The 23071-nt window shown below is 43.4% G+C and overlaps 2 long non-coding RNA genes across 2 annotated transcripts; one reads left to right on the top strand and one right to left on the bottom strand.

Moving 5' to 3' along the window:
• Nucleotides 1–1564: 1564 nt before the first annotated feature.
• LOC141575665 (uncharacterized) lies at nucleotides 1565–3812 on the bottom strand. Its single transcript, XR_012503354.1, has 3 exons — nucleotides 3694–3812; nucleotides 3127–3200; nucleotides 1565–1670 (listed from the first exon to the last, which is right to left on the bottom strand). It is a non-coding gene; the product is annotated as an uncharacterized LOC141575665 (long non-coding RNA).
• Nucleotides 3813–7688: 3876 nt separating this feature from the next.
• Nucleotides 7689–10825, top strand: LOC141575666 (uncharacterized). Its single transcript, XR_012503355.1, has 2 exons — nucleotides 7689–7831; nucleotides 10610–10825. It is a non-coding gene; the product is annotated as an uncharacterized LOC141575666 (long non-coding RNA).
• Nucleotides 10826–23071: the final 12246 nt, after the last annotated feature.

The following is a 23071-nucleotide window of genomic DNA, read 5'->3' as shown; positions in this document are numbered from 1 at the left end:
CTCCCTGAGTTATGGAGTGCAAATTCAGGACCGTAAGTCAGGAAATTCTACTAAGATAAAAACCCTTGTGCACATTTTGCAATTAAAAATATTAAAAAAGCTACAAGCAGTGGACTCATAATGCTTTATGGAGAAGTATTTTTTGAAGACGCAAGTGCCTGAGCCATATGTTTTCCATTTTAAACCATCATCTTGATATGTTTAAGGGGTGAATTTAGGAAAAATCAAGCGATCTTGATACTTATCATTAAATACCTGAATATTATCAATCACCTCAGATGCATGTTTATGGGTGAAGTTTCAAAGCAGCTTCTAAGCAACTTGTCACTTTTATTGTGCAGCAAAAAAATGATCAGCTAAGTAATTCAGGAGTATAATTTAGGGGCACAAAACAGCTGTCAGGAAACAGGCAGTGGCTGTGCAGAATGACATTACCAACTGAAGTCATAAGTATTAAATGAATGCACAGCTTCACTGAAGCTCCTTTAGGCTTGTTAGGCGTGCACTGTTATACACTACCACTAAGCACGGAGCCACTGTTCACACACACAAAGGCACGAAGGAGACCCAGCCCTGCATCTCCATGGCTGGCGATGCCCCAGCGCGGCTCAGACTGCCCCTCCTTCCTCTCTACCGTTATTTACATGGTTGGCATCTTTCAGGCTCTTTGAGAGGGTCTGGAATAGCACGGGTGACATCCTCAAGAAAGTAAAGGCCAGGTGAAGCCGGGGAATCAGAGGCCCCAGGCCTGTGCCCCTCCCCAGGCCTGGCGCTGGGCAGGAGGATGGCACCGACCTGAACATCTCTCCCGGGCCCCGCAGCTTCCCCTTCTCGGCCTTTATCTTCTCTTCCTCCTTGTCCCTGTCTGTCTCCTCCTTGCGTGTTTTCTCCTTCCTCCTGGCCATCTTCTCTGGCCTGCCATCCGTCCATCTCTCCAGAGGGTGGGAAGGCTGGTCGCTGGCCGTCGATAGACTCTCATCCCAATCTCGAACTTTCCTCCATGTCGTCCTTCCACTTGGAAGGAAACAAATGAACAAACAGAGAAGACAAGGAACACAGGGAACCCAAGGAATGAAAATAAGGAGGCTAATGCCATGCGAGAATTTTCTTTCCCACATTTCCAGCAGGGATGGCAGCGCTATTTACTTCTGAGCAGAATCAGAATGAACATGTGATAGTGGGTGACCCTGCCCTTGTGTGCGTGCGCCTTGGGGAAGGGGGTGGCCACCAGTCGGGGGGAACAGTAGCAGTAATAGCACTGCTCACAGTAGTAGCAACAGTAATCCTAGCACTGACAGCAACAGAGCAGTAGCGCTAGCGGCACAGTACCTGTGACGCTAACAGCAGTTCCAGCAGCAGCGGTCACAGTAGTGCCGATGGTAACAGCGACAGGATCAGTGGCAGTAGCACACGCTAGCACTGACAGTAACTGTGACAGTAACACGTAGTAAAACCCACAGTAGCAGCGACAGCCCCGGCACCCCAGCTCCCTGGCGCTGACCGTCACTGGCCGCTGCTGGCCTGGGTCTGTCGTCACGAACCCTGCGTCATCCTGGGAGCTGGAAGAGGACCGGCCTGAGAGAGGTGGAGGGAGCACTGGCAACCTGTCGTCCTCTATAATGACAGAGTCATCTTGCGGCATATCGTTGTGGGGGACAGCTGCTATTTACCTGTGCAGTGGGGACAAAAGGAAAAGAAATTCTAGGCATTCATCTGAGGGGCATGTGTGTGAATGTAAATCCCTTCTACTCTAGAAAAAGTCTAAACTTCCAGAATCTGCTCAACTTGGCCAAACAAAATAGAAATCAAAAAAATCTGTTTCCCACAAATGAATGTCAAATGGAGACCACTGATCTGTTCATTCTCCTGACACTCCAGCCATGTTGCTCTAGATGTGGTATTCAGTTTCTCTGGTTTTAAGTTTCCCAAAGCCAGAGACGATCTCCAGAATGACTTCTAATGTGACAGCGCCACAGAGATTCTGAGATGGTAAAGCCCTTTGAAGAATTTTACCAGGAAATTTAGAGGGAAGCCCTGCAGAATTACAGCCATCATTTGCCTATCCCTTTGAGGGGCACCTGCCCCATAGCAGGTCTCTAACACTTAACCTCTGCCCCTCAATAGCTCACACCCTAGGGCAGGAGACAGACAAACAGGCAGAGTGGCCACTGACCGGTGGGCGGGCGATGTGTCAGAAATGCCAGTCTTTCTCTAGAGGGGTAACTGCCTGGGAAGCTGGAGGCAGAGGGGGCTGGGAATCTTCACAAAAGTCAACAGCAGAGAGGGGTTTTAATTGGTGACAATGATCTCTGCTGTTAGAAGACATGGTGACACTGATTTCAGACATCAGCAACACCACCGTCAAATGCACGATGGAGAAGAGCCCCCCCATGCATTCACGTGACACTTCGGAGACAAGCACATGTGAAGGTTAATGTGACAAACTATGAGCGACACCTGTCACCCGACGGGACCACACCTTCAGCATCCTTCCCCTACGAGGAGCTATGCCAAGCAGGCAGAGCAAAGCAGGCTGACAAAATTCAGCCAGAGAGCTGGTATGTCTTTGTTCTACGTGTGGCAAAAGAAGAAACTGGGAATTTAGCATTTTTATAGGTAAGAAAGTTAGATGGATTAAAGGAAGAACAACAGAAAATTCTACCAGTCATATTCATGTATTTTTCTTATTTTCTGGTTGAAAGTTCTTTGAAGGCAGACTTCTTGCCCCTCTTTCTATCCACAGCAGAGTACATACACAATATCTTGCCAACAATAGGCTTCCATAAACATCCCTGATGAAGGAAACACACTGCTGCTCCAATGAGGCTTCGTAATACAGACATGAATTGTATTACATCTCCATTAAACATGCTCAAAATGGAGTTAAACATCGGGTTGTACTTTAGGGGGCTTGCAAAATGTGCCAGCAATGAAAGTGTTTTGCATCATGGACTACATCAATCAAAACAGCTTCTTACATTTTAAATTTAAAAACTCACAGGCTAATTCCAAGATGAGCAACTCGGTAAACCCGACCACTGGTGGCAAAGCAAATCTTTACTCACGGGATCTGCTGGCAGAAGGCTGAGCGGCTGCAGGGCGAGCCCTGACAGCCTTGTCACTCACCGGGGGTCATGCAGAGTGGGGCAGAACCCAAACAGGGTGCAAGGAACTGGTCTCAGATGTCACACACAGAGGCTCTGAAAATGCAGAGATACAATTTAAAAATGGTCACATCCTATTAAGTACAAACCACAAAGTGTGACTATTTCTCATACATGCACATACGTGTACACAGATTTTTTTCCTCTCCCTGCAAATGGTGCTATGGTGAATACGTAACTTTTGAATCCTTGTCATAAACCACTAAATTTTGATTTTTTTTGTTGTTAAACCACAACTTCGCTATCATCTCAAACACACTGAGAATATCTTGATCACTGGAAAACATTTCTATATGAACCCCCCCTTTTTTTCTTCTTCTTTCCATATGGTACAAGATCTAAAACTCACTTGACAAAATCAATGTATTGATTTACTCTTGACATTAACACTTCCTCAGTGATTATAAGGAACCTGCTCCTTTTCCTCTTGGAAACACGGGCCTCCTTTACGTATTATGGTAATAATGTCTCCATGACCCAGGAAAAGCATAAAACTAAGACGTGCTACCCAGGATCTCAGCCAACTCACCCGTTATCCTGCTGAGGGCAGCATTTCTCGTGGGTGATTCATCCAGCCCCTCGGTCCCACTGAAGAAGGAGGGAGAAATCCTCCATCCCCAGTCATCCAGCACCCGCTCAGTGGGCAGCTCAGGGCCAGAGGGGCTCCCGGGTGGCTTCAGCTAGAGAGAAGGGGGGCAAGGGACAGTCAGAACTGGAGGCACATCAGTGGCATGGGGGAATCAGAACAACTTGCCCAGGGCCTGCATCCAACTGGACACCAACTGAGCTAGAACTTCCCACCCTGCACTGAAATAATTTGTGATGACAGCTCCACCTTTCCTTACCGCTTCACACTGCCTCCCACGAAGTTCTGTCAGATTTCAACCCCTGGAGGAAAAATACGTATATTAAAGGCTTTTTTTCCCCAAACAGTATCTTCTTGCTTATTTTATCAGCTTGATTGTCAGTATCTGTTGAAGTCAATTTAAGTTACAGCCTAACTCGGAATCCTGTCTGAGATGCTGCTCTGGGAAACACAGGCTTTACCACCATCAGAACGAGCCAGGAACACAATCCACGTGTTATATACTCAGGGTGTGTAATGCACCTGACAGCTGGCACACCCCGGGGCTGTACTGGCAGAGTGACCACCTGCCCTCTGAGGCCCAAGACCATTTGTCAGCTTAGCTGCTTGAACAATATGCTGAACCTCAATTCCTGCTGCCGAAATTAAAAGGCCCCTGCTACCCTCTCACTGACCCTACACATGAGATAGTGAGGACGTGAGAACAGAAGCCACTCAGCAAACCGACAACAGAGGTCAAGACCAAATATCCCAGTGAAGCCGGCAAAGGTGCCTGTTCCGCAAACATAAACAGCCTATTAGGTGAGCCAAGATACAGGTCGCTTTCTGTCTCTGGAATGAAAACAGTGTGTGGCCTTCCTCAAAACAGCTGCACCTTGTAAGTCACTTACACTGTAAAACGACTCCAAGTCAGGAGAACGCTGTGCTAGTTAAGGCCCTGAAACAAATCTGCTTCAAGGAGGAACAAAGCACACACAGCCTCCAAACGTGGGCTCCGAGGTCCACCCCACTGAGGCTCTGGAGCTGGCCTGCAGCCAGAGGTGTGGGGTGCAGGGGAGGGAGGGGGCGCAGCAGGAGAGGGGCTGCATGTTCCAGACAGATGCAGCTGCACTATGGCTCTTTCATCAGAACAAATGATCATTTCTCTTAGAAGCTACCACCTGTTTAATATAAACGAGGTATTTAATGCAGTTCCAAATTGTGGACTTACCGCACCCAGGGTGACAGATCCTGGGAGGCTTATGGCACGGAAGGGGCAGCACAATCACCGCTCCAGGCACATCAGCCTGCGGGAGCGAGTCAGACTCAGTCAGCTTTAAATTGTGGAATGAGGATTTGTTTTACTAGCTTTTTTAAATTGCAAATTATAATGACATTGCAAATTAGATATTCAAGGTCTCTGATGTTAACAACAAAAAAAAGATACAAGAACATTTTCTGGAAGAATACTGTGCCTGAGTTCCAAGGAACTTTGGGGAGGTGAAAACAAGTCCAGCACAGCAAAAGCCCTGCACCTGTAGGAACAGGCACGTGGGAGGTTTTAATGAGCACATGCATACATTAGAGAGACCTGCGAGACCTGACAGAAGTGATTTTATCACAAGACAGACATCACATCCTCTAGTCTTAGTAAACATACTTAATTGAACCTTATAACTCCACAATTTTCTAGATGATAAAGTCTTTATAAAGCCCCCTTATGAGAAATCTCTAAACATCACAAGAAGCTACTTTAGAATTTTATAAAGTCAAATAAAAATTCCATTTAAAAAATAGCACATGCAGGCTTTCTGGAACCAAACAATAAGAGGCCTGTTCATTAGGGCCCTGGCACTGGGACACTGTGACGGGAGGAGTCCGCACCTCCCCACCTCCCTAACCACGTCTGATCTGCATCTCAAAAGACAGATTTAAATGAAGACATCAGTGGCCTCCTACATAAACATTTAACAGATGACACAATGCCTTTTAATTTCTTTAAAAAAAAAAAACTGGGGTACACAGTTTTGTTTTAAATCTTTTGATGGTGTTTTTATATCAATCAGATGAGTTTAAGAAAGAGGCCAGCACAGCCTGGGAGTGGGGCGGTGGTCGCTCCCAAGAGGGTGGTCCTGGAAGAGCGGCCAGGCCTTCCTGCAACCTGGGCTGCTCCCAGGCCCTTACAGAAAAACCTTATCAAAATAAGCTTAATTCGAGGAAGGCACTGAAATAAAGGAACTGCAATTTTCACTTTGTTGTTTCAACTGCAAAAATGGTCTTCAAACCCCTGCAGCCCAGGCCCCAGCAGGGCAACTGTGTTGGGGCCCCTCAGCTCTATCCCTAGGAAAGCCTTCCCACCTGCTTGAAAGAACCAGCCCAGGCTGGAGCAGGATGGCTCACACTGCGGGCAGCACACGGCCAAAGGCTCCTCCCAAAGCAACGTGGAGTGTGCACCACAGGCCAGCAATACCCCTGCTCTCTGCCCCGGCCACTTCTCTCCACGGTCACCCGCCTCATGAAACAACAAGCTAAGTGAATTACAAAGATTCATGCTGATCAGTATTTATCAGAACTTCATTTACAAAGATATAAAAATTGGAAATTACCCCAAACCTATAAACAATGTAAATACCACATGCTCTCAAAAATATACATTCAAATAATCATATATTGCTTGTATAAGCAGAAAATCATAAGCACTATTTAACAACAAAAAACTGGGTATTGTCCAGTGAATCTGCTTTAGATTATACGCTTGGCCTAGTCTTCCTGGGAAATGGTAAAATATTGGTTTCTTTTAAAAAATGAATACAGCACCCGTGGGGCTTAGGAAAATCTCACGTTGTTTTGAGTACGCATTCGTCGGTCAAACCATGTGTTTCATGTAAAGGAAGTGCATCCACTGCCTCGACTGTGAACGGGGAAAGGCGGGCACAGGGACGGCCCTAGCCTCTGCAGCAAGCCTGGCACTGGGCCCTGGTTAGTAACTGCCATGATCTTATTATTCAATAATTCAGTCTTTATAAGCTTACTCTATTTTATCCCCAGTTCTTGGCACAGAGCAGGCACTGGGTGAACAATTGGATGAATAAATTCATTTTTGAGTGAATGACTCAGATGTTCCTTAAAACCATTTAGAAGTCTTACACACACGAGGCCGCGTGGAAGGAGGCCTTTACAGGTGAAGACACAGCACTTCGCTGAAAGGAAAAGAAATCTGACCTAGATCACAATCACACGTGGTAGGAAGTCCACAGGACAAGGAAACACAAAACAAGGAATAGAAGGACGGGGCTGAGCTTTGGGGAAGAGTGGCTGGACTTCCAGGGTCCAGTTCCAGGTTCTGTTTTCATGCAGAACCACAGCTGGTGTCCTTCGCATCCCCATGGGGCCGACGGAAGGACCAGGGGGGAAGTGAGCCTGGATGGGGCGGACCCGGAAGGTAACAGCCTGCCGGGTGCCAGGGCTCACAGGGCACTGTGCACACATCCCAGCACAGCCAGAGCAGGCATGGCCTGAACAGCGTGGTCACTGAGACCCTCTCTCTGCACAAGAGGGATGACAGCAGGCTCCTAGATGACTCCACGCTCCCTTGGCCTTGCAGCCACGAAGCAAGTCGTTTGACCTTTCTGCGTTTGTTTCTTCCCTCACAAGGTAGAGGACCGGAAGGCAAAGGAAATCCAGAATCATTGAGAAAATACTCATTTTGTTACTTTGTCTTGTTGGAACTTCAGGGTCTAACAGTAAGTTCAGCTTTTTTCCCTAAAAATGCCCAACTCTGAACTCTTAGGGACTATTTCCCTCACCCTTCAGTCCACGTGTAGCTGTCAGCCCTGGGCTGGACACCGGTGATGGAGAGCCAGGAATGCGGCAGCCGGAGGGGGTCCCAGCCAGCTCAGAATTTACAGAAAACCGAAGAGAAACCATGATGACGTGACGGCTGCTGCATGAGGGTGGGTACCCAGGGACATACTTTGGGGAGAGAAAACCAAAATCTGGAGCTGTCTTTTCTAGGCCAAGGAGCAGAACAGACTCATGGCAAACCCGGAGGTGAAAGGCTGCATCAGAACCTGAGAAACTGCAGGGCAGGCTGAGCAGCCAGGTCAGAGTGGGCACAGGGCTGGGCCCATGCTGGTGGCTGCACAGCGGGGACTGGCACCCATGCTGGAGGGGACGGATTTCAGCAGGGGTGACGTGGTCAGTGTGTCTCGTGAGAAGATGCACCTTCTGCAGGGGGAGGACAGATGGAGACAGAAGTCCTTCAGGGGCCATGGCAGGGAGCCCAGGGAGACGGCGGGGCCCGAATTCCAGTGATGGCAGGGCATGGAGGAGAGAGGTTAGGGAGGAGGCAGCTACAGAGACAGTGAAGGCACCTGAGAGGTCAGAGCCACCCCCAATGTCTGATCTCTGTAACTGAAGAAACAGTGTTGGAGTGCCCATGGGTGGATGAAACTCCAGGAGGAACAGGTTTTGGAGGAGGAAGCACAGGTCCCTGAGAGCCAGACCAGTGGTCATCTCTGCAGGCAGCTGGACAGAGGGGTCTGGAGGCAGAACAGGGCCCCTGGCTAGAATCAGGACCCTGGGGTGCAGCACAGCACATGTGGTCCCTGAAGACCAGGGACGAAGATCTCCCCGGGAGTGTGTGCAGAAGACACAGCCTTGAGGAACATGAGCCAATACAGGCACAGGCAGGAAAGAGTGACTGCAGGGGAGAAGAAGGACGGCGGGAAGGCGGAGACAGAGAGCGTGGCCAGAGAGGATGCGAGCACCAGCGGCATTCACAGGGTCCTGAGGTCGAGGGGACGACACCAAGAAACACCTTCCAGGGAAACATCCCAAATGTGCCCACCGGGATGGGGGTGGGGAGTGTAGGGGGGGCGGGCCTGGTGCACAGAGCTGCCAGGTTTTAAAAAACATAGTATGATGAAACACAGCACTTCCCACAGATGAGGGGCAAAGTGTGACAGAGCACAAGACGTCACTTTACAAAGTTTCATCTTCTCTGGCTTGAAATTAAGTATGCAGACCCTTGATTTAAAGCTGAGTCAGCACGGGGAGAGGGTGTAGCTCAGTGGTGGAGCGCGTGCTTAGCATGCACGGGTCCTGAGTTCCATCCCCAGTACCGCCGTTAGATAAATGAATAAATAAAAATAAACTGAATTGCCTCCCTCCCCCGAAGAAAAAATTTTAAAGAAAATAAAGAAGATGAGTTAGTGAAACAGAGTTGTGTGATACCGTCAAAGGCTGGACTGTGCGGCTGAGGGACAGACCCGGTGGAGGGGAGAAGGCGGCACGTTATTTGGGATCGAGGTTCACTCATGACAAGATGTCCTGTGCTTATGTCAGTATTTACAGTAACATACTTCACACACACCCCCCGGTAATTCAGGGAGACGGTTCCCCAAAGGGAATATATTTAAGTTGAAAAGCCACAAAATCATGTCTTAAAACTTATGGGAAGCTGAGCTGAGCACATCTGTCTTCATCTAATTCTTTAGTTAAACCCTGTCAGTAAAAAGCTTTTTGCTAGTATTACTAAGAAAGCGCAGCACTCGTGGTAAGATTTTTTTGCTGTAATTGCTTTATAAGCTTTCCCCACCCTAAGGACAGTAATAACCAGCAATTTATGAAAATGACAGCATAAAAATATTGAACATTGAAGTCCGTTGCTGCCTGCTGCAGCTGTTCCCTTACTTAAACCGCTTTCATCTACATAAACCCACACGCAGGCGTGAACCGGTCCCAGAGACACGCAGGGGGACCCCAATGCCAGCTGTTTCCCAGGGTGACAGGGAACCAGATCACTGTGTTACCAAGTCCAAGCTTGTTCTGCTCACTGCACGACAGGCCAATAACTCGGGAGATGAGGTATTGGGGCAGGGAACAGTGACTTTATTAGGAGAGTCGGCAGACTGAGAAGGTGGCCGACTAACATCTTGGAGAACTACCCTCCTCAACTCAGGCTTCAGGCTCAAGGAGCGGGAGTGTGCTTGGTTGCCCCAAACTTCTTGGTGTAGGAATCCTTTGTTCTTGTACCTGTCCGTGTGGGTCAGGTCATGGTGCCCCTGTAAAACCTCCAACAAAACAAAGGTTATTTTCTATTCCGCAACTTGTTATCTTTATAGGAGTGCGAAAGTGTTAATATCCTTAAAGGTCAGAGCCCTGAGAACAGGCTCTCCTGTCTATTTTAGGCTAAAGGCAACATTGTTTTACAAAAGGGGCAGAGTTAGCAAGACAGCCTAGAAAACAGGGCACAGGTTTAAAGCGAAAGAACATATATAACACGGAGTCAGATTTGCTCTTTTCTATTACAACTCCAAGCTGGTGCAGGTTTGGGGACAAGGATGCTTGTCTGAAGTCAGGATGCTGACCTCCAGTCCATGCCTCACATTTTAAGATCCACCCCCCTCACATTCAGTGGTTTTCTTTGAAAGAAAACTTTGAGAAGGTGCTAGAAATTTTAGTTGGCTTTTAGAGATAAGGATGTGATCTGCTGTCCAGTAGAACACTGAAAGAGGGAGCCCTGTCTGCTTTATTCACCACAGATCTCCAGGATCTAATACATTTCCTGAATGTAGTAGATGCTCAGTGAACATCTGCTGAATGACTCCGGTCTTGTGGAACATGAAATTGTAATAAAAGAGAACAAATCTGACTATATTGGATCTGTTCCTTTAGTTTTAACCACTGTGCCCCGCTTTCTAGGCTCAGTCTTGCCAGCTCTGCACCTTTTGGGAAACAATGTTGCCTTTAGCCTGAAATATACAAGAGAGCCTGTTCTCGGGGCTCTGGCCTTTAAGGATGTCAGCACTTCTGCACTTAGGTGGAGATGGCAAGTTGCAAAACAGAAAATAACCTTTGCTTTGTTGGGGGTTTACAGGGACACCATGGCCTGAGCCACATGGACGGCTGCAAGAACAAACCATTCCTACAGCAAGAAGTTTGCAACAATGAACCCCACCACCTTCCTTTTTTTTCTTTATTTAAATAAAAGGAGCCTGTATTCTGTCTGGAGCAGGATGGTTCTCCAAGACATTAGTCTGCCATCCTCTCAGTCTACCGGCTTTCCAAATAAAGTCACTATTCCTTGCCCCAATATCTCATCTCCTGATTTACTGACCTGTCATGCAACGAGCAGAATGAGTTTGGACTTGGTAAAAAAAATTACTGTTTTGGGAAAAGCCCTAGTAAGGAACACTGTGTCTCGTAATGTCCTGGGGAGAACTGGTCACAGAGCTCTTTGTGGGACTTACATTAACATTAGTGAATGATCTGGAAACCAGTGAAAATCATGGCTCAAGGAAATCAATCCAGTAGTCTATTCAGAGATCAGCATTTTTATTTATCATGTGAAAGTGAGTGTTTCATTTCCCCTTGTCTTCTACTCTGAGGGTGTTAGTTAAGGTTACACTGCTCCCTTGTTGTGGAAATTAATTTGTTAATTACCATGAATTCATTCTCCATTTCAAAAATAAAAACAATAGAAAAATAAGTCAATGGACAATAAGCTTTCAAAAACTGGTGGCCTCTCCACTGATTACCCTTAAGTTCAAGCACATGTTTCTGTTGCAAATCTGATTGTTATCTTAGGATGGGTGAGCCATCAGCACAACCAGAAAAGCTTGCTTTTGCTACTAAACACAGATTTTAAAATTAAGGAAAACACCTAAGCAGTTTAGATACAATTTTCAATTTGTAGGGTTTGCTGATCTTTCCTCCGAGCTGATTTAGAAATGTGGGGAGTTGAGCATTAATAAAAACACAAGCTACAAACTTTACACTTTCAACAAGCAGGTCCCACCTGGTTCCTCTAAATGGCACAGACTTTATGGCGGATTTCTGAAAAAACTTGTTCAGGTTCTAATATAAATTAACAAATATATACACAATTTTCAAACACCCACTATACAAAAAAGTATGCCTCTACTTAGTATGGTTTTACTCTCTAGGACACAGATGCTCATCCCCTTGGGAGACGCAATGTCTCTCCCCTCCTCCCACATCCAAGATGGCAGTGCACATTGGGTCCCCACTGGAGAATCGGGCAGGAGACACCACTACAGGCAGGCTCAGGCCTGTAGTGGAGGAGAAAGGGGGGCAGGGAGGGCCAGGATGGGGAGGATTACACTTCTGACAACTTCCCAACTCCACCCCTCCCTGCCACGAGAGGGACTCTGTAGGAGGCACCCATTCTAGAAAAGCCAGGGACTGAGCGGCCACTCTGTCCATGTCCCTCCCTCCTGGAACACTGCCCACCAGAAGAGAACTGTCAGCTCGAGCAGGAAGGGGTGGCCCTGTCTTCAAGATGGGGACCCGGCTGCAGTGCTTTCAGACCGACCCCAGTGTCTGCGGAGGAGGCAACACACCTGCGAGTGCACACCTGGGGACGCGTGCATCCCAGAACCGAGAGCGCCAGACACAGCACACTGACAGCACGACAGCCTGTGCACAACACAGCCCCGGACTGGGCACTCTGAGCCCACATCAGGACAGAGCTCGGTCCTGCTCCCACTTGGGGATGCCGTCTGTCCCTGTCCCTCTTACCTCACTGTCCTTGCTGATCCTCCAGGCCACGATGAGCTGGATCGTGCCCCACTTGTTCCCTTTGGTGGACATGGACCTGAGGAGGGTCTCCATGGCATCCTGGTTGGTCTTGCCCAGCAGGGACTCCCCGTTCACCGTGATCAGCTGATCCAATCACCCGCAGCCTCCATCCTGGGAAGAAGACGGGACAATCAGTGCTGTGAAAGAGTCTGTGATAAAAGAAGTTGCTTTCTTTAGTTAAAAAAATTGTTAAAAAGGAAAAAGAAGGGGAGGGCTTTAATATGAATGGATTATCCCCAATTGAACAGCAGCATGATACTGTGTAAGCAGCCCGTGTCTACTTCAGTCATTCACACGTTTGTAAATAAGTCATTATCATACTCTGTTTACCAGAATAGCAGACTGATTCACAGGACACAAAGTGATTACTTTCTTCCTTCCAGAGACACCCAGAGAGGGTATTTACAACCCAAGATGTGCAACAGCTCCAGGCTATTAGCCAGCTGGGGAGGAGTGCCCCCTTCACAGACAGCCAGGAAACTTTCCCCAGGCTGGAAAACAGGCTGAGTGACTCCCCAGGAGGGAAGGGGAGGGAAGAGATGAACCTTTCCTGTGGGCAGCTCTGTGCCTGGACCTGTGCTAAGTCTGCACAGACAATCTCTATTGCCCTAGAATGTCCAAGGGCTATGAGTTTTGTGAGACACAAACACACACTATAGATAAGACAGATGAACAAGGTCCTACTGTATAGCAGGGGGAACTATATTCAATACCTTGTAATAATGGAATGGAAATGAATAATGGAACAGAATACGAAGGAGAGTATGTATGTATGTGTCTGACTGACTCACCACGCTGCACAAGTAACACAACATGGTAAATCAGCTGGACTTCAATTTTTAAAAAATAATTTAAAAAATGGTAAGCTGAAGCCCTGAACGCCACGCCCAAGTGAGAGAGTGCTGTAATGTCCCTGGCTGTCTGATCGTGGAAAACACGTAAGTGTTGGGGCTGTCAGAACACGCTGCCACAAAACACACCATGTTGGCATTGGGGTTATTTTGAGTGGAAGGTAACTGAGAACTGGCAAACACAGGAGGAAGCCTCTGCTCCCCCTTGAAGTCCCCCTCGTGGAGGTGTCCCCTCCACTCTCCCGGAGCTGGGGGGTGAAAAACTCTCACCAGCAGAGACAGAGATGGTACTGAGATGCATCCACGCAAACAAACCTTACATGGGAAGCCTTCTCTACTGCCTGTTTCCCTCATATACCTGCCGTCCCACAGTGCGTGCCCTGGAAGCCCAAACCTCCTTTCTTTGTCTAATCACCACTCCATCCTGTATCATCATTTGCTAAATTGGTCCAGAAGCTTCTGAGGCTAAGCACTTCTCTAGGGTTTCACTGCTTCTTTGTGGAGCCCCCGTACCCATAAAATTGGAAATATTAACATAGATAAAATTTATGAACTTTCCCTCCTGTGAATCTTTTTGTCAGTTTAATTCACAGGCCACAGATACTGCATCTAAGAGGGTAGAGGCCAGGTTTCTTCCTTACAGCTTATGTGTTTCCAACACTGGGTTGTAACTAAACATCTTGGTTCATGAGTACTCGATAAAGTCGATACCTGCTTACTTTGGATGCCGTTCCTGTTAATAATGGACTTGATGAAGATCCCCAGGTCTGTGTGATTCTCTTTAGACTGGTTTCCTTTGACATTGATGCCTAGGCCAGCGGATCCTGAGTCATTGATCGGAACTTTGAAGGTGAGAAACTCCTGGTGTTGTCGGGTGTGAGAACAGTATCCTCGTCTTCTGCTTTCTAATGGGAGACGAAGTGGCACACGTTATGCTCCAGGATTTCCTTCTGCTACTTTCCAAGGACCACAAGAGTTCTTTGGTTGTAACAGGCACAGCACCTCCACCAAGCTTCCACCACGAGGCCCCCAGGGCCAGGCACATCAGCACCATGTCCAGATCGTTCCTGGGACCAGCTGCTAAGACTTTCATGTGGCACTTGCTTCAACTGAAACAATTAGGTCTAAACCAGATCCTGAGAAATATGGGGGGAAATACAGCAGGAGGACAGAAGACATGCGGGCTCCTCCAATTCTGGTTTGTTTGTTTTCTTGTCTGTTTACATATCCTTAAACCACAAGAGAAAAACAGTGAAGGCAGGGATCAAAATAAGTAAACATAGCTATTTGTCCCTTTTTTCCACTGGGAATGTTCAATGTTAGTTAACAGTTGAATGTTCACTTAATGGTGTCCTTTATTCACAGTAACAAACCCTGACAATACAAAGTCAACAGAAAAAAAGATGCTCATTTTCAGAGAGCCACCGGGGAGTTTTAACCTCCAACATCGGGGAGACAAAGAGGAGCTAAGCAGCGCCAGAGGGGGTTTCCCACAGGGCCTGCCGCACTTAGCACAGCGGGCGGGTGTGACCCCAGCAAAGCTGCTGAGTCGAACAGTTGTCCACGCCAGCCTCCACGTGCAAACTGCGGCCACCAAGTGTGACTGGAGACCGTTTCAGACACTACACAGTGGAGATACACAAACTTTTACCTTTCTTCCCTAAAACAGCGTGGAAGAAATGAACACTTCAAGTATAACCTGATGAAATGCAGTGAGATGACATATAAAATTGCTGGACACCTGAAGGGGAAGCCGCCTGCCTTCTGTAACCCTCCTCGGTGACCCCACCTAGACCTCGACATTGGCCATCGCCAAAGAGGCCAGAATCCCATATCAAACCCAGTGCTTCCAGCCACAGGACACACGGGTGTCACAAGCTCTCTGAACCACAACTAAATCCTTCATCCCTCATCCCACTTTTCCCAACTTTGGAAAATTTCTCCATCATCTGCTCAGTCATTCAAGCTGGAATTACCAGATTACAATGGAGAATGGTCAAACATCGAGTGGGACCTAATTAGGCTAGGATCTAATGCAACCATTAAAGACTGTACTTTTACAGAATGTCCAATTACACACATACAAGGCTATTGCAGAGCAATGAAAATGTGTGTAGACTTCAATTTTTTCTTTGTATCCCAACTAATTTTTTAAAACTTTCCAATAGTTATCAAAATTAACATAATAATGATAAAATAATTTTAGAAAGGATTTTGGGGACCTAACATGCAATCTCAAATATCTCAATTAGATGAAATAATTTTTGGAAGTACAGAGTTTATCAGTAAGAGTTTTTTTTAGGATTATCACTAAGAGATGTTATATTTAAGTCTCTAAATCCATAATATCATGATCTATAAAGCTTCTAATTTACTAATATTCAATGTTAACATTCTTTGTGCCATCTCAAAGGATACCCTTGGAGTTATCAGGACAAGGTATGTTTCCAAAAAAAATCACTAACATGTTAAAAACAGGAAAACTATATAATAAAGAAGATTAAAAAGAACAACTTGAAAAGACCCTGGGTGACAGCTCTGTTAACTGCACAAAGTAAATGCATTTCAGTATCAAAATCAAAATAAAGTCTTTATGTGCTCATTATAAAAGACTTCTTATATTTAAAATATTCCCAGAGAGTAATTATAGCTCAAATAAAATGAATGTTATTGGTGAGAAGTGAACATCAAATACTCATATCAAAATCTTGACATCATATTTCCTATGCAAAGTATCTTAATATATTTGTTTTGTTGTATAAAGTTTAATTTTTATCCATACAAAATAGTTCGAGTAGTAGATAAAGACTGTGTGTGAATGAATATTGCTAACTCAGTATAAAATCTGCTATAGAAACATACAGGTGAATTTTCATGTTTGAAATATAACATGGCATCAAAACCCACTTCAGCCGCTTTTATTTTAAATTCAGAAGTAACTGAAAGATAAAATTCACTTTGTGAATCAGAAGCAGTGTGTATATTCCTGGGAAAGTTACATTTGAAAAGACAGAGAAACCAAAGACAGTTCTTTGCTGGGCACATTTAGGTCCGATCATTCAGTACGATTATTTGCCTCAAATCTGGAAGGTTCTTATGGTCACTTACTGATTTATAGCTTCAGTTTGATTTTTTAATCTTTACTGATTTTGACATTTCCATAATGTTTTACTAAGGCTTAAAATTCTCATTTTCCTTCTACTTGAAGATCAAGATAAGGGGCTGACTGAATCTATGAGAAGAAATTTTAATCAAGTTCAAGTCACTTCCTGACGTGCTCTGCTCTGAGCCTGTCTTAAAGGAGGCTGTGTTCTTCATGAGAACATTTCATTTATTAGGAAAGCTGCAGGATGCAAATCATATTCGTTCTCAGCTTTCTTATCAAGTCTTAAGTCATTATTAGCATTAAAAACATATAAGTGAGAGATGGCACTTCTCCTCTGATATTTCATTATTAATCCATTTGGCTCTTGATATAAGACTGAAATTAATGACAGCTTTTAGAGCCTAATTCACTGGCAGCAAAATGTTTTTTAAAAATCTGCTCTTCAAAAACCATTTTAAATTCTACATCAGACAGAACTTTTCCAAAGTTACTCGTATGGACGTCTCTTCATTCTGATTCAAAAGAAGCTAGTTTTCTGTCAGCTTTGACTGCTATTCCACACAGATTGTGGACTAATTCAACCATTTCTTGAGTCAAGTTCTTTATAAAGAAACACAGTAAATACATTTTTCCTTTACTTTTCTCCTCAAGCCATTTGTACATGATGTCACTCAAGCACACATCACATCCCTCACATAGACACATGCGTACCCCAAGTGATCTGCCATCAGTAAACTTACAGTAGACTCCTCACCAGAAATAAAATAAACCAGAAGACAGTGGAGCAATATCTTTAAAGTATTCAAACAAAATTTGTCCACCTAAAATTCAATACTCATCAAAAATACCTTTCAAAGCGAAGATGAAGTAAAGACTTTCAGATACTCAGAAGTCAAGGAATCCATCAACAGCAGGTTTCAGTACAAGAAAGGTTCAGGAAGTCCTCCAGTCAGAGGATGACACCAAATGGAAATCTGGATCCGCTGAAAGGAATGAAAGCCCCCCAAAGGGGTAAATGTGTGTAAACACAAATAAGATTTCTGTGTCAGAAAAAATCAACATTAAACTCATTTTTCCTTACCATAAAATGTAATTTTTGTCTCAAATTTCCATCTTAATGCTATCCTATCCATGTGCCCAATATTGAAACCCCAAATTTAAATAGCCATTTAATATAGCCACAATCACCCTCCTAAAACCCCTGAAAGTTAAGTGTGCTGGTCCCTATAAAACAGCCCCAAATCGGGCTAAACCTTGAGTGTATTGTAATTTTTAAGGCCTCATGGACTGTGAGAAATACATCCACAAATACCGTCATCTTTAAAGAATGGGGGTTTCTGTACTGCAATAATCCCACATCATCGGGTATCTATCACTCTGTAACTGTCCTGCCCTGTGAAGATCGAAACGTCATCAAAAAGCAGAAGCTAAAGAAACTAGCTCTGTGGTTCTGGAATTGTAACACACGTTAGGTGGAAAATGAAACTGTGAGGGAAAAGTGACTTTAACAATCTATCCCACAAAAACTATTTTGAACCACATTTGCAATGATCAGTACCACAAAGTAGAAGAAACTTCCTATTATAGGAAGAGTTAGCAACAAATGTTTGGGATAAAATCAGGAACAGATGCTGTTCCAGGGCAGTCGTAGCAGCTTTCTGTCAGATTTAAGATGTTTTGAAATCTGTTTGGAGAAGATGCCAGATACACCATTTATGGAATTCTTAACTGAGGCACAACACTGTTCAGACCTTTCAGAGAAAAATAGAGACAAAGACTTTAACCTGGAGGGAGAAGGAAAAGTTTGTTTCTAAAGAGATTTGACAATACATTTTTTTTAAGTGGGGAATTTGTCACATCTGTGGACAAATAAGCTAAGCTGATGCAATGACAAATACTAAGTCCTTTATCAAATAGAGATCGATTCCCAGGAGGATCTTCTAAACAAGTAGGGGAACATGCCACACAACCCTGCCCCTGCACAGATTAAGGGCAACCCAGTTAATGATAATTTCTGCAGCTCCAACAGCCTTCTGTCTAACTTCGCCCCTAGGCTCTCTTCCCACAAGGAGGAGCCCAAGTCAAATAGTAGACTAAGTCCAGCTCTTGCAAACTTCACACTTGTCTTCAGAAAATGCTAGTGGACTGTGTGAATTTTCAACCTAGACTCATGCTTCATCCTGTGAGTGTTACTTTGGGACCACACTAACCAATCCCCCTTACAGTCGTGACCTAGACCTCCAGTGAGACTTTGATGCTCCTAGACCATCACACTGCATCTCCACCATCCGTTCATCCTCTCACTGTTCTAAAGTAAGTAAAGGGCTGTTAGGACTGTTAGTGATACGGGACCATGGTGCTAGAGGAGTATTTCTACCTTTTCCTCTCTCTTTAAAAATCCTGATACTTTATTCTCTTTCCTCTGTCCCAACCAATGACTTCACTTTCTACTTCTGAGAAACCTTGAAGCAATTGGCCTTTATATATATCCCTGTGTGAAAAGCTAACTTTCCCCCCTGTGAACAGCTATAGTCCGCATTTTAAACTCGTAATTAGCAGTTTATACAGGTTCTCTTGAGCTCCATTCCACCTACCTTCACTTTGAAAGTTGTTGGAACGCTGAAAGTCATGCTCCCCACACTTCCTAGATCTTGATCTCTGGATGTAAATTCGATTCTCCCCATTGTATGCACTCCTGAGAGATTTGGAAGGTGATAACTACAGAGGTCATCTTCTTTCAGCTTCTGGCAACATACACATGAGCAAGACTTGGAGAAAATAAGTAATATACTTATGCCCAGTGATTGACAGCTGGTAAGTAGCAATTACAGTGTTTCAGTTCATATCTTTTAACTTTATTTAGTTCAATGCCCTGCAGACTAAAATAGAGCTTTTTTTTTTTTTTTTGGTGTGTACCTTTTTGTAGGTATTTTGTTAATCCAACTTCAAAGACATCTTCAATATTAAAAATAATTTGACCAGGGAGCTAGAAAATTATGACAAAATTATTGTAGCACTTCATCATCTGTAACTTTTGGCAAGTGTGTTTCTCCACAAAAATGCAGAATTCTTGACTTCTTTGCATCATCTGATAGTCATGTCCTACCTGGGAGATGGAAATATAGCCAAGGGCAAACCAAGGGTCATCAGTGGAGAAATATTAAAAAAGTACCATTTAATCCAGGGCATAAGCAAATATTTAAATAATATCAAACTCATAAATGGGAGTCTAATGGAAAAGCACCAAGAGCTCAGTGGGGGAGGTGCTAAAATAATCATGAATGAGACACAAACATAAAAAAACTGGCAACAGCAAATCAGGAAGTAATAGGATGTGAGGACATAACAGAAGTCAGTTTGACTACCTCAGCCTAGAGAATCTTGATAGATTTGAAATTCTACTTATGTCATGGAATTGCTCAAGGATACCAATCGCTATCCAATATTTACTAAAGTTTTCGAAAGAATTTTTTTCTGAAGCTTGAAAGAGAACAATGCATGTTAAGAAGCATATGGCTCTGTTGGATGAGACCATGTGTGGTTATTCTGTAATTAAAATACAGATCATGGTGCAGGAACAAATTATTAAATGGTTAATTCTGTGATCTAGATTTCTGCTTGTGGAGCAGTATGCTGATCTGGTCTTGGCGATGGTCTTTTCCCTGAGAGCACCCTAGTATTAAAGTAGGAGCGTGGAAATTCACTGGACTAAGGATTAGCACCTCCATCAGTGGAGAATCAACCACAAGGGGGCCGATTAGAATGATGCCATTCTGTGCCTTGTCACAGCTGCTCGAACAGTCACTCTGACCTCTTATAGCCCAGGTTCATCACCCAAAGGGGAACATTACATTTATAATGAGACTTCTAGAAGCTGAAAGAAGACAACTTCTATTTAATCTAAGAATACACTCAACTAGCATTCAAGAAGGGACCCGGATAATTTGGTAAGCACTGTACCTGGATGCCTTTTTAAGAATTATCCTTAATTGGAGAGAATGGAAATCCTTTGATAAATCACAAAGATTATTTCTTCATTAAGATTATAAACATTTAAGATTTCTGTTTTCAGTCTGTCTTTGGAAGCAATGAAAATTCTAGATCTACAAATTTAACCAAGAAGTAATAATTGGATAACCCTCACCTCATTTACACTAGATATGCCATTATATGAGGCAGCTTGCCTCCATCATTAGCAAAACCAGGCTGGAACAATTTTTCCTGGCTCTTGGACTCTCGAATGTTACTTTACATAAATGAATCTTGAGTTTGATAAGATCTTATGTTAGACGAGATGACTTTAGAATCTTTGTTCATACAGTTTGTCATTTTTGACCAACTGTTAAAACTTAGCTTTAAGAGTCATTTTATTACTTGGTTAAGTATTTAATTATCTGATGATTTTTATTCCAATTTCACTTCCCTATTTATCTATCTATCTATCTATCTATCTATCTATCTATATGTATGTATATATCTATCAGTCTGTTTCTAGCCTTCCCTTTCTCCTTTCCCTCTCTCCCTCCCTCCTCTGCTCCCTTTCTATTTCTCTGCTTTCTTCCTGTGAGTTTGCATCATGCCTCCCACTTTCTATTTGTTCTTTCTTTCTTCTTTTTCCAACACTTCAAGACTTTTCTCTCATTTATTCCCTACTATTGGCCTCTCATCTCTGCTTAAGAAACAAAACAAAACAAAAGCACTAAAGTACTATTTTTTCTACAATGTATTGTATTTAGTCAATAATAATTTTAGATTGATGGCTTTTAAGGATGGGTAGAAATTTTCCATTTCTCTATATGTCAAAACATAAGTAGTAAATTTAGTTGCAAGTAGATCTACCCATAGGAATGATGGTAGTGACAATGACAATGACAATGATGGTGGCAGTGGTGATTATGGTGATGATAATGCTGGTTTAGTGATATTAACCAGGGAGGTAACTTAGGAGCATCCTGGGCAAACACTAATAAGTTTCTGTAGACCTTCATTTTTTAAATTACAAAATTACTGCCATTGTCATTCTGCAAAATTCTATTTGAGTTAGTTGCACTCTATTAACAAGTCCTTAGTTTTTTTGAAAAAAAAAAATGAAAAGAACTGGAAAGATATTTGTATGAAGGAGTTGTTTTGAAGCATTTCAGTGATAAATCTAGTTATTGAGTTGAGTGCTCAGAGTTCTGTATGCACATAAAATTGACAATCCAGATGCAAATGCTAGGACCACGCAGCTGCTCACGTGCTCATGGGAGAAATTGTGCATGTATCTATGTATGTGGTGTGTGTGTGTGTGTGTGTGTGTGTGTGTGTGTGTATCTATATCTATATATATGTGTATATGTATATATAAAATCTCAAACAGAAATTAGAAAGATAAGCCACAAAGTTCAAGTTCAGAGTTCCTGGAATTCAAATCCAGGTTATACCACTCACTTAACCTGTGACCTCAAGGATGTGACACATTCTGATTTGTTGGTTATCACAGTTGTTATTTTGTAAAGGGTATACTGATGAAATCTAAAACAACAACAACAAAAAACCCACAAAGAGACTGCTGTCTTTTATCTGTGAAACTAATTTAAATGTTTGTTAAAATTTTCTGAGTTACTTTTGAATATAAAATATACTTATAAAATTATAAAGATAAAAGAAAAATACTACAAAATACCACAACTAAAAATAAGATGCTATACTTCAACTAAAAAGTAAATAACTCTGAAATTTAAAAAAGTAATAATTAATAGCAAAAAAATAAGTGGATATAAGGAAGAAAGACAAAAAGTTATAGAAAGAACAAACTCTCTGATACAATATTGGTAGGGAATAACATTTTGAAAGGAGAATACGTCAATAGCTATTCAGGTTAAAATGTTCATAGTCTTTGATTCTGCAATTCCATTGTAAAAAATTTACCTTACAGAAACATATGCATATAGATAAACACACTAACATGAAACCATTTTAACTGCAGCATTGTTAAAATAGCAAAAATTGAAATAAAATACATCTTCATACACTGACATGGAATGGTATCCATGGTAACTTTGTTAAAATGTACAGTGTATATGCATACTTACTGTGTAATTGTATTTTTTAATTGCATATATAAAATTCAAATCCAGTATTTCTAAATACAAATGTATGCCTGAAAGAATAAATTACAGAGGTAAAATAACCACATAGCTGGAAAGTGGTCCAGAATCAAAACTAGAGCTGATGCCTGTGACCCAAGGCCCTTACACTCTATTTTTCACTGCAGTGTCTCTCACCCCCACCGCTGGGCCTTCGCCCATGTTCCCTCTGCTGGGGACAGCCCTAGTCTTCCTTTCTCTTAGCCATGGTCTAGCTGTGAGATTTATAACTTCTTTAATAGTTTCTTCTCCTTTCATTTATTCACTTTACAATGATTCTTATTGTGATTATTTTTAATTTACCAACCCTGCCCTTATTTAAGGAAACTGATTACCTCTGAAAAACTTTCAAAATATTTGTTGTCTACTCAGGTAATGAGAGAAAAGTGAGGGAAGCAGATTAGCAAATAAAAGAAATGCAGCCGTCATAATTGTTTCTGTCTTTACTTGAACAGCCTTTTAAAAATTAACTCCTTTACTGACCACTGTGAAAGGACTTATCAGGAGTGCAGCTGATGGTGGGATTCAACACTGGACTGAAGTTCAAGTTACTGTGTAATTCCTGGGTTTGGCTAAAGCATACATTATCTAGGAACAGCCAGTAAATGGCATCGTAGTGCCTGCTTGACTGAGAAATAGCAACTAGACTATGA

Source organism: Camelus bactrianus, chromosome 30 (assembly GCF_048773025.1).
Source record: "Camelus bactrianus isolate YW-2024 breed Bactrian camel chromosome 30, ASM4877302v1, whole genome shotgun sequence".
NCBI lineage: Eukaryota > Metazoa > Chordata > Mammalia > Artiodactyla > Camelidae > Camelus > Camelus bactrianus.
Note: the sequence above shows the minus strand (reverse complement) of the source record. Positions and strands in the feature narration are given on the sequence as shown.